Source organism: Alnus glutinosa, chromosome 11 (genome assembly GCF_958979055.1).
Source record: "Alnus glutinosa chromosome 11, dhAlnGlut1.1, whole genome shotgun sequence".
Classification (NCBI taxonomy): domain Eukaryota; kingdom Viridiplantae; phylum Streptophyta; class Magnoliopsida; order Fagales; family Betulaceae; genus Alnus; species Alnus glutinosa.
In genome coordinates this window covers 20,603,214-20,616,283 of record NC_084896.1, presented here as the reverse complement: position 1 = coordinate 20,616,283, position 13,070 = coordinate 20,603,214, and the positions used below count along the sequence as shown (strand labels likewise).

The 13,070-nt window shown below is 34.0% G+C and overlaps 1 long non-coding RNA gene across 1 annotated transcript; it reads right to left on the bottom strand.

The window, feature by feature from the left end:
• Positions 1-11,091: 11,091 nt before the first annotated feature.
• On the bottom strand, positions 11,092-12,748 carry LOC133881550 (uncharacterized). Its single transcript, XR_009902546.1, has 3 exons — positions 12,656-12,748; positions 11,972-12,013; positions 11,092-11,341 (listed from the first exon to the last, which is right to left on the bottom strand). It is a non-coding gene; the product is annotated as an uncharacterized LOC133881550 (long non-coding RNA).
• Between the last annotated feature and the right edge of the window lie 322 nt (positions 12,749-13,070).

Genomic DNA, 13,070 nt, shown 5'->3' with positions numbered 1-13,070 from the left:
CGGCAAACTGGTCATATTCCGGCCGTACTGGCCAGATTCCAGCCAATTTTGTCGGAATCTAGTCACCGAAATCCGACGACGGTGTCGGACGTCGCCAGATTCCAGCGAACCAATGCCAAATTTCTGCACCGGCCGAATTTCGACCTGTTTTATAAGAATCCGGTTGTAGTTGCTGGCATTGGAATTTGGCGATCGGATACCAAATTTATGGACCTCGGCGGTAGATTCGGACTACCAACAAAGTCTAATGCCCAGCTGTAATAGATTCTCACAAACGTGCTTGCAAGAATGAAGAGTTTAAATCTAAAAAATAATTTACAGTTTTTAAAACCATAAATCGTTTTTTAAAAATAAAGGAGGCTTTTACGGTCAAATTGAAAATGATTTCAGTTTATCATCATTTTTTATTGCACCAAATACAAAAAAATAAATAAAATATTTTACACCCAAATAAATAGCTCTAACATAAGTTCGGGAACGTTACCGTAATACATTACATGTTATTACCATTAATAAACCCCTGGGTGTAAGTTCTCCAGTTCTTAAGGTTGACCATCATTGATTTATAATTGCAAGAATTACATTCGAAGTCTTCTTCTTGATTATTGATATAATTAATAAAAGTTTAGAACATAAAATAATTTATTCTTATGGACAAAATCAAGTATGTGTTGGAAATAAAAGAATGTTTACAAATCAACTCCTAGAAAGTGTAAATGATGAATCATCGTGTCGGACTGTGGTTATGGATGTGAAAACTTAAGTCTCCTTTGAGTTGGGAAAAAAAAAAAAAAAAATAGAAGGCAGAAAAAGTAAATGATCTTATGAGGCTGTGATAATGAAAGCAGTGAGGAATTTCCATGCACATGTCCACTTTCTAGAGTAGTGCATGACCAAGAATTAATAAATCCAAGAAATGTCGCGATCGACTTAATTGGAGAAATAAGGGAGATGTAACATTTGCAATAAATCCAAGAAAGAAGTCCAGTTCATCATACACTTTTGTCAAACTTGAATAATTACGGACTTATTCCCTAAGACTAATTCTAAAGGATCGGACGACGTACCCGAGTTGATTTGCTAGGTCATAAGCCAACATTATACATAATTGAGAATTTTCTTATCAAAATATTTAATACAATTCTCATAGTATGACAGGTGGCAATGTTAGACTTTGCCAAATGATATGATGGGGGTATTAGATGGTTGTTAATGTAGCTTTAGGGTTCACCGTAAATAATCATTTATGGAGAAATGATATTCATTGAATAGTAATAAAAAATGATTTATATAAAATAAAGTAAAAGGAAGTTTAAAATTTTTGTATGAAAAAGTAAAAAAGTTTTATTTTGTAGTTAGATTTTTTTTATTTGAATGGTAATAAAAAAAAATTATTAATGCAATATAAAAAGTGAAAAAAATTAAAATATTTTGATGTTGATTTTTTTTTTTTTTTTAATGAGAAGTGAAATGAAAAAAAAAGAAAAGAAAGGGAAAATGGTTACCAAATAGGCCGGCAGGGTTTGCAAATCCTTTTGAGTTTTGAATAACAAACAGCTTTTCTCAAAAAAAAAAATAAAATATATATATATATATATTCTTGAAAAGGTTTATCAAACAAACACTACTCTAGATCTTTTCTAGTTTGACCGGGTTATTACATGTGTCGATCTCTGTCTACAACTTTTTGAAAACTGTGTTCTTAAGACATCAATTCCCTAATTTTGATGCAAAATTTAGAAGTGGAGTTAATATAAAGTAATAATTTGGATTGTACCTCCTTTTGGTTGGTTTGTTTAGATAATTATATGTCACAATAGTCTATTCTCTTTCATATTCTCTATATTTGAATATAGTGCATCTCTAAATAGATAGTGGATAAGAGTTTTTGGTTGTTTGGATTTTGCCGTTTTGTTTGTGTTGTTTAGATTCCTTGTTGATGATTCATGTTCGATTATTGGTAATACTTTCCTTGCACCAATTATCACTTAACTGTGATTGTTGCTTTTACTGCTTGGAGCTGCCTAATGACCTTTAGAGAGGTCTTGGTACATCCTTTTTAGATTTATTGCCTACTGTTCGTGTTCTTATTTATATTGCCCTTTTCGGTTTGAGTTTTATATTGTCGCCGTTTTGTTTTTCTTTTTCTCTTGTTTCAATTTTGAATTAAAATAAAAATAAAAATTATGATCTACCCCAAGTCATATGGAAGTGCGCATGTACATTATTCATTATTTAAGTCAATATCAAAGTCCTTGCATTGTTCATCCCCAACTCCCAAAAGTGCCTGATCAGCTTCACAGCCCACTATATATGATGCTTCTAAAGTAGTTATCGATCATGGCGCTATCAAACCATCTGTCCATCACGCTGATTTAATCTCATCCCCTCATTTCAACATCTTGTATGTATTTTTCATCTACAATTAAGGGTCCAGGCGCACGTGGTAATGCCATATATATTAGGATACTGTTCGCTAATTACCAGATTCACCATGCTATCTAATGTGCCCTAGTCTGAGGGTCCCAACCTCGATCTTATCCCAAACAGCCTTTGTAACTTTCAGCAGCGGACTTGCACCTTATCCCCACAGTATTCTTTGCCCGATGCCATATATGCCATTGCCTTTGGATTTTATACGTTCTATCATTAATGTGAAAGAACACCAGTGCTCGCTCCAGTACGTGCCACGTACCCCAGTTGCAGTTCGGTCGAATCTGGTCAAAATGCACATCATCCATCACCAGTTAGTCAGGGCCCATAGCGTACCCATTAAAGGGATAAAATATCATCAACCATATATATATTCATTCAATTTCGGAAACAGAAAAGACAAATTAATGTCGAATTAAAATATCATGATTCTTAAAACACCCACTAGTCGTCTCTTTTGTTACTTTGTGAAAATTAAAACAATATTGTATGTTTGCAGCATTTCATAATATGAACCTAAGATACGCTAATTAAATTAAAACAATATCGTCAACAAGTCTGAGATCGAGTATAACGTGCATCTTGGATAAGATACGTTTAACATTTATATGCTAATAATATTAAATAAAGCAAATATTAAATTCACACCATAAACTGTCAGCGGACTGTCAACACATTCAATGAAAATTGTGCTCAAATCCAGGACCTAGCTGTTCAAGGCATTTTACAGATTTGCTGTTTCTTTGTTCTTTTGTGCGCGCAGTCATTATTCGTTGAAGTTTCTGAGATGATTTGCCGTAAGCCCTTTATCAAATGGTTTAATCAAGGCATTTTGCAGATTTGCTGCACATCTTGCATGAGCCACACATCTCTTTCATTCTCTACAGATATAACTAGAAGAGGTTAAAAAACAAAAAAGGAACACCGTATTGACAAGGTATTGAAGGCATAGCCGTAGATTTCTTATCTGGAAAATTTCACTTATCATTTTTTATTTTTTATTATTTTTGTAGTTATATCCATAAACTTTAAAAAATGTCAATATAGTGTATCTATTTTTTAATTTTTCTTTAATTTCATTCATCTGTTAGAATTTTTCATTAAATCCTAACGGATGGCTGTCAAAATTCCTAAAATACCCATCCCTTTGTTTAGGAGAAAAAAAAGGAAAAAATTACAATGATTTAAGTATTTGTTAGGATTTAATAGAATTTACAAAAATACCCATGCCTAAATCTTTGAAAAAAATAAAAAAAATATATACATATTTTCCGCTGCGAGATTTATTGTCTCTGATATAGTAGTAATGTCACGTGGTTGAATAGAAATACCACTTACACGTTTTGTAAAAGACAGCGCGTTACACAGTACAACTGGCCGGATTCCGGCCATACTGGCCAGATTCCGGCAAGTTTGAGTACAATCTGAGTTGGCCAGATTCCGGCAAAGGTGGCGGAAATCTGGCCATTTGTGCCAGATTTCGGCCAATCTGGCCAGAATTTGGCACAATACAGCTGGATTAAAACAAACTGACTGAATTCCGACCAGTTTCACCAGAATCTAGTAATCGGAATGCGGCGATGGTGATAGACGTCGTCGGATTCCGGCGGACTAGTGCCAAATTTAAGCACCGGCCGGATTCTGGCAATCGGATACCAAAATTCGTGGACTTTCGACAGTAGATTCAGGCTACCAACAAACTCCAATGCTCAGCGGTGGCGGATTCCCACAAATGTGCTTGCAAGAATGAAGAGTTTAAATGCAGAAAACGATTTACGGTTTTTAAAATTGTAAATCGTTTTTCCAAAATTAAATAGGCTTTTACAGTCAAACTAATAATAATTTCTGTTGACCATCATTTTTCGATTGCACAAAGTATCAAAAAATACATAAAATATTTTCGAAAAAATATTTTACACCCAAACCAATGGAGCATAAGTTCGGGGACGTTATGGTGATACGTACCTTACAGGTATTTTTTTTTCTTCTAAATAATACCTTAAATGTTATTACCATAAATAAACCCCTGGGTGTAAGTTCTTCATTTCTCAAAATCCTACAAGCGTACACCAAATGGTCGTTCATTAAATCTCTCTTTAACCATCCGTTCGCTCTTGTCTCAAATCTCTCCCACTCGATCTCTTGCTCTTAGGTATGGTTTGATGTACATCCAAGAGACATATTCTTAATCGAGACATTTACTTAATCTAGAATTTATTTATAATTGCAAGAATTGCATTTCAAGTCTTCTTCTTGATTATTGATATAATTAATAAAAGTTTAGAACATAAATTATTTATTCTTATGGACAAGAAGTACTATGTGTTGGAAAGAATGTTTACAAATCAACTCCTAGAAAGTGCAAAGGATTAATCATCATATATATCGGACTGTGGTTAATTAAGGATGTGAAAACAAAGTCTCCTTTGTGTTGAAAATAAAATAAAATAAAAAATTAGAAAGTAGAAAAATGAAATGCTATTATATATGACGCGTTATATTTTATATGAGGCTGTGAGCCTGTGATAATGAAAGCAGTAAGAAATTTCCATGCATATGTCCACTTTCTAGAGTACTGCATGACAAAGAATTAATTAAATCCAAGAAAAGCCGTTTCTAAGAAATAAAGGAGATGTAACTTTTGCTATAAACCCAAGAAAGGTTTGGAAGATTATCTCAATGGAAAGAATCTACGCTTCATGTTCAATTCCTTATGAACCTAATTATAAGCTATTTGAAAAAAAAAATGAAAATTGGGTGTTAATTATATATACCTTAGAAAGGAATATTTAATTTTCATGTATATCTTGATTGACTAAGCATGATTGTAACGTATTAATCTAATGGCGGTCATGATGCTCCATTAATCACACGTCCACATCAAAACTCACTTTTGTCAAACTTGAATAATTGCGGACTTACTCAGAAACTTGCTCGATCCAAATGTATATCTAATATTGTTAGCTTACCCGAGTCGACTTTGAAAGGTCATAAGTCAATACTATATATTGTTGAGAATTTTCTCATCAAAATATTAATTGGGGATAATTGTACCATTCATCTTTGAAGTTGACGTAAATTACAAATCACCTTTTGTGGTTCAAAAAGTTCATGGAGGGTCCTTGTAGTAAACTATAATTACAAATCAGTACTTGAACATGTTTTCCATCCGCCAAGTTAACTGATTCCGTTAGTCAGCCACGTCATATCCAAATGAAAACCGACACGTCTCTATTACAATAAAAAAATATAAAATCTAATTAAAATATAAATAAATAAAACAAAAATATTTGTTTTTAAAAAAAAATTAAAAAAAGAAAAAAGAAAATACTGAAGGGTGGGCAGCCACTCTGATGCAAGGGGATCTGAGTCAGACGATGCTGAGCTGTCAGATTGCACATTAATGGCGCTGAATTACCTGGAGCAAGCAAATCAGGGCAAAATTGGCAAGAAATCATAATCTGACCTAATTGAGGCAATTTTCGGGTGCGCTGCAGTATTTTGGTCATAACTTTGGCTACGAGTATCCGATTCCCGCATATGATCCCAATTCAGAAAGCTCTCTTCGGGGCGCACGTCGTGGCCACCGAGCTACTCTCGGTGCGCCTTGTTTCGAGCCCAAAATCCGCTGTTTTCCTTTCCAAAACCCTAATTTTAGATATTTTTTACCATTTATGGTAATTTTTTGTTTATTGCATGTTTATGAGGTGATTCTGAGCCCGATTTGGGCCAGATTTTTGGCAGACTACTTATTTTATTCCGTATTTCGTTTTATTAGGGTTTTCGGGATTTTGCTATTTTTGGTAAAATTCTGCTAAAGACCGAATTTTCAGCTATATAAGCATGGCTTGTGGGCGCTTTCCAACAGTTGTTAATTATTGATAATTTTATCAAATTCAGAGTTTCTCTGTTTTCTTTGGGGTAATTTTCCTGTTTTCTTCCTTACAAATTGCTTGTTGATTAGCCTACAGAATAATCTCTATTCTGTCTGGCGTCACACTCCTTTGGGGGTGGTGCGCCGACCACCTCTGGGGTATTATAGATTTCTAAATTTAATTTTTAAATTATTTGAAATTTTATTATTTTTTTAATTGAAAATATGACACGTGTCAATGGTATTATAAAAATATTTCGACAAATGGGGTCTTTTTGACACTTTTTGGTAGTTTGGGGGCCATAGTGCTAGGGTTGGTAGTTTAAAGGGCTACGTAACAAACGACTGGCAGTTTGGGGCCGAGGCTTAAATGTAGTTTTTCCATTAAAATTGATATTTTTTAAAATTTGAGGTCATGATTACAAAAGTGATATAAGATCAAAAGTTGTAAGTAAAGTTTTTCCAAATTAAATATAATAAAGGCACACGACTACTTGTACTTATTTGCTAGTGAGAGTCTTGCTCCCATCCTTTAATTTGCTTCCACGTTTGGTATGTAACACATTCTTGATCTGTACGTATTTGAATATAGTGCATCTTTGAATATAGGATAGCTACTACTGGACAACATACTTTGTGTACTTTACACGCTTAACCAGATTAATTATTTAAGTCAATATCAAAGTCCTTGGATTATTCATCATGGGGTCTTTAACACTCCCTCTCATCCCCAACTCCCAAAAGTCTCTCACAATTCACACGTACCTAAAAGGTTTTTTTTTTTTTTTTTGTTATTATTATTATTTACGGATTGTAATTTAGAAAAAAAAAACAAAAAAAATTTACTTCATATCCAACCTTTTCTAAATTGTAAAACAAATTAGAATATGATAAATTATTTGCATATAATAAATTTACAATAACCGCATGGTGTTACTCTGATCCCCCAAACAACCCCTGGATATTATCTTGTGTTTATGGTCCCTCTTAATTTCAATAAGAACAATTGAATTATTTAGCTTCAATTGGTTCTGATTATTCTAGGCCTTGGTTATGTATTGGAGACTTTAATAGAATTCTGGACCAATCTGAAAAATTTGGGGGTTGGCCTTATGCTTGTTCTTCAAATGATCCGTTTCGTGATTTTCTGAATTCACATGGGTTGGTTGATCTTGGTTTCTCTGGTTCTCCTTTCACTTGGTCAAATCACGGACATGGTCGCCATCTTATTAGAGAAAGACTGATCGTGGTGTTGCTTCCACTCAATGGATTCACCTATTCCCTTCATTCTCAGTTCGGCATCTCCCAGCTCAAGCTTTAGATCATAATTCCCTGCTTCTTAATACTACCACTATCAACTCCCATCTTCCTAAACCTTTTCGGTTTGAGGAATTTTAGACTAAAAATCCATCTTGTACTGAGGTTATAGCATCTGCTTGGAACCCGAATATAGTGGGAAGCTCTTCATTTATTCTTGCACAGAAACTGAAATCTACTAAAGTTGCACTTGAGGTCTAGAATTCTATTTATTTTGGGAATATTCAACAACGGATCCATACCTTGTTATGTCAACTTGATGTTATTCAGAGATCCCAGGCCCCTCTTAATAACTCCACTGAGGAATGGACTATCAAAAAAACTCTGGATGATCTTTATCTCCTGGAAGATATTCTTTGGAAGAATAAATATAGAGAAACTTGGCTCACCTATAAGGATCTTAACACTAGATTTTTCCATGTCTCTACTATTATCAAAAGAAGAAGAACTTCCATTGATTTTCTCAAATTGCCCTCGGGAGCATGGATTACTGACTGGACTGATGTTGGGAACTGCTTCTCCTCTCATTTTACCTCCCTCTTTACCACCTCAAATCCACCCTGTATTGATGAATTTTTATCCCTATTTGAGAACTCCATTTCCTCTTATGAAAATGTTATTTTTTGTACCATTCCTTCTGAATTGGAAATCTTTAATGTCCTTTCCAGTATTGGATCTACAAAATCTCTTGGCCCATATGGATTTACAGCTTTGTTTTACAAGAAATATTGGAGTATTATTAAAGATGTTGTTCTTTGCAGTGTTTGGGATTTCTTCTCGAAAAATCTTCTCCTTAAGGAACAAAACCATACTTTCATAGCTTTGGTTCCCAAACAATTAGGACCCTCTTCTGTTAACCACTTTAGACCTATTAGCCTCTGCAACATTATCTATAAAATCATTTCTAAAATTATGGCTAATAGATATAAACTTCTCTTACATCATTTCATCTCCCCTCTCCAATCTGCTTTTGTCCCTTCTAGAAATATCCAAGACAACTCCATTCTTACTCATGAACTTCTCCACACTTTGAAGAAAAAAAAGGGAAAAGGTGGCCTTATGGCTATCAAAATAGACATGGAAAAAGCTTTTGACCGTATGGAATGGAACTTTCTATTTGCCATCTTAGCTAAGTTGGGTTTCCACCCCACATGGATCAACTGGATCCGTATCTGCATCACTTCACCATCATTCTCCATCCTCATCAATGGTAGTCCCTATGGTCACTTCACTTCGGCCCGTAGTCTTCGGCAAGGTGATCCCTTATCTCCATTCCTATTTTTTTTTATGAACTAAAGTGTTCTCCAGGCTTCTTCAAAGGCAATTCTCTCTTGGTCTTCTCAAAGGTATAAAAATGGCTCGGACTTGTCTCCCCATTACTCATCTTTTGTTTGCAAATAACCTTCTCATATTTGGCAAAGCTACCTCTTCTGAAGCATCTATTATCAAAGATTTCCTTGATTCTTATTGTAAATGGTCTGGACAAGCTATAAATATTGACAAATCTTCGATACTGTTCAGTAAAAATACTACAACTTCGCCCATCAACAGTATCAAAAGCATTCTTCCTTTTAAAGCTACTTTAGCAAAAGCTAAATATCTGGGACTTCCATTTTTCATTGGGAAATCAGAAAAAAAAAAAAAAAAAAAAAAAAAAAAAAAAAAAGGCTTTCCAAGATATCTTGACAAGAATGCTCGAAAAAATTGAAGGTTGGTGAGCCAAAACTTTATCTCAAGCTGGTAGGACTGTACTCATCAAAGCTATTGCTTCTTCTATTCCTTCATATACAATGAGTATCTTCCTTCTCCCTAAATCTCTTTGTACAGCTTTGGATAAATCTTTCAAAGATTTTTGGTGGGGATTTCCTAAAGAAAAATCTCAAAATCTTTCACTCAAATCTTGGCGCTCTATTTGCATTCCTCGTCATCTTGGAGGCTTGGGTATTCGCAATATGTATGATGTCAATCTAGCTCTGGTTACAAAACTTGGATGGAAGGTTTTTTCCAATCTTGATTGTCTCTGGGTTAATCAGCTTCGGGAGAAATATATTTATTATGGAACCTTCTTATCTTCACCAGTGGTGTCAAATGCTTCTTGGTTATGGAAAGATATTCTTCATTGCAAATCACACCTCACAGAGCCCTTGCAAACTTAATTTCCAATGCACAATAAAAAAATAAATAAATAAAAATAAATAAATAAAATAAAAAAGGAGGAAAAAAGGATTTCATCAAAGTTTACGGGAGAGAGTAAAAAGCAAATTCTATAGTAGTATTACAAACAAAGAAGTTCTAACAATGACAAAAAGTTTGCTCATGTTGCTTTGAGCACCATTCTCCGGTGATGTAACATTGCAAAGCCGCAAACCATTTACTTCTCCACATAAATATTTGTTGATCGAGAACTCGTCAAAGTAAGGCATGAGAGAGCGAGAGATATTTGAAAGAAGTGAACTGATCGGTTCTCTTAAATAACGACTATTAGTGGATAGGCACATTGGAGAGTCTTTTTAGTGAGCTCATTATAAAACATGTTGAGACACCACACAACCCAAAAGCTTAAACCTAAAGGTTTGGGCCCAACAATGCTATATAAACCACTCAATCTTCTTACATCTCAATAATGAAGGAACACCTCACAAGTGCACTCAACAACGACCGTGTTTGAGTGTCCATGAAAGTGTGAAATAGGGGTCCCTTAAATGTAAATATGAAAATCAAGTTTGACTGTTCGAGGTTTAGTCTCAAACTAACGTCTCAAACAGTCAAACGTGATTATTAGCCCCATCTTATTTAATAAATATAATTTATTAATGTTAAACTCCTTATTTACTTTTTTTTATAGTTACACTTCTAGTGGGAAATAAGGAGTGGGAAACAACATCTAGTGGTCGTCCAGCATGGGCATAATTTTTATTTTTTTAAATTTTTTCCAGCTTCTCTGCCTGCTGTGTCACAACGTGTGCGCTCGAGCTCAATGTGCACTCGCTCGCCTTTGTTTCTACGCTTGAGCTCAATGTGCTCGTCCTGTGCGCATGATGTGCGCTGATGCGCTAGAGCCTTCTTGTTGTGCGCTCGAGCCCTTTGAGATGCGCTCAAGCGTTTTGCCTTGCAAATTGCTAGATTTGCTTTTGCTCGATTTGAAGCTTTAAACCAAAGGATTTAATCATGTTTTTCTTTAGATACCTAAGAATGCTAAAATTAAAAAAAAAAAACACAAAACACAAAACATTATATCACAATGAAACTAAGAAGCTAACTTATGCGAGTTAAGGGGCTTGAATGTGCAACATCCAACGATTATCACAACATCTTTTTGTAACGTCCCGCTTTTACAAAAAGCGTAAGTGAAATTTTTTGATTTTTCACATGACATTACTAACTCATCAGAGTTAAATATTGGCAGCGGAATATATATAAATATAATACAGAAGTAACACTTCAGAGCTTCTACTGAAATACCTCAAGATAGATATAAGTAAGTAAGTCATCATAGTCATACAAAGCTAGTAGTCATGCCTCACAAGGCCCATATAGTAATACACACCAAGATAACTGGAGCACAAATAACAGCATAAATATAAATATTGTCTATAGGACTAAGTTAGCGAACTACATCATGGTAGTTCCCAAAAAGGGAGGTGGTCTCGCCTCAAAAACTAATATCAGGAACCATCTAAGAGTCTGGATAGTCCTGATATTCTTCTTCTTCATATCCTGTATTATCACACAATACGGAGAGGAAAACAACAACACAAAATACTAAAGTGAGTCCGTTGTTTTCAATATTGATATGATTACTGATTTATTTAAGTAAATGCAACACAATGCAATAATATAAAGTAATGACAGTTTTATATGCACAGTTTTATTATAAAATGAATCATGAGCTTCTTGCATTCGATGTTATAGAGACGTAACTCTAACGCATAGATTTAAGGAAACGTAATTCCATTTAATAGAGTCTAAGAGACGTAACTCCTGACTAACGTGTTATAGGAGACGTAAGTCCCGCTTATCGAGTTATAGGAGACGTAACTCCCGTTTAGCGAGTTCTAAGGAGACGTCACTCCTCTAACAATTTATTATCTTTTTGGCACAGGAAGACGTCACTCCCTGTTCCGTAGCCAGACGTAACTCCCTACTTTGTTGTTTATTAATATTTTTGGCTCAGGCAGACGTCACTCCCTGATCCGTTGGCAGACGTCACTCCCAACTTTGTTATAATTAATTCATTAATTAAAATAACAAAATATGCAAAATCTACATGCACAAACAATTAAATAAAACAGAAACCACAACATTATAGAAATTCAGCTTCACCCTCAGTAAGTAATAAATACTTACAGTTCTTTCTTTGCTTCAGAAAAATGTTCACATAAATATTAGCTGCAGTATAATTTAATACCAATAATAGTGAATTAGTACAATTCACTTATAAACTCATATTAACACTATTTTTATTTTTAACCTTTTAAACTTTAACATAATTGCTAAAATCATTTAAACATAATAACAACATATAAAAAAATGGTTTAATTATAATGCCACATATTCCATATGGGCAATATAACAACATTTATAAATAATGACCAAAATACCCTTTTGCATTTTTAAAATACTTATGAACACAAGAATCGTTTTACCAACACTTTTAATCATAAAAGCTATATATTTATATAACATAACCAATTCCAATTGAGCTGAGTAACAACATTAGTATTAGTAATGTCTAAAAATACTTTTAGAATATTGGGCGGCATAACGGCATAATTATGAATAATTCCCTTTATAAAATTTGGCAGAACAACGACGCTTTTATAACTAATGCTTAAAAAAACATTTTAAAACTTTTGACAGCATAACGACACATTTAAGGAATACCCAATTGAATTTGGGCATCATAATGGCATATTTAGTAAATAAGTGATCAACTTTGAACATAAACACATAATAAACATAATCAAGCTTAAACTAATGAAATTAAAACTTAAAGCATAAAATCAATGAAATTAATGATTGGAAGCTTACCAAAAGACTTCCTAGAACACACTCCAAGCCTTGTACTACACAAAAGCACACAAAAGCACACTTTTCTCTCTCTTTGCCATGAGTATGTGTGTGTGAAGCTTGATGGGTTTTTGAATCCTTCTTTAGTTCTATTTATAAGGGAATGAATGGCTAGGATCAAGTAGACACTTTTTGATCTAATGGATGGGAGTTAGCCTTATCCTCCAAGGCACATGGGTGTCATCATTACTTAGATAAATATCTACATGCATTTGCATTTCATATGAATTTGCATTTCATGTGAATTTTGGCACATGGGTTTCATCAATACTTAAATCAAATAAAATCAAATAATATCTAATCTAATAAATTCTATTCTAACTAAATTTGACACCCCACAAAATATCCTAAAATCTCAATCATCACAAAATCAAAT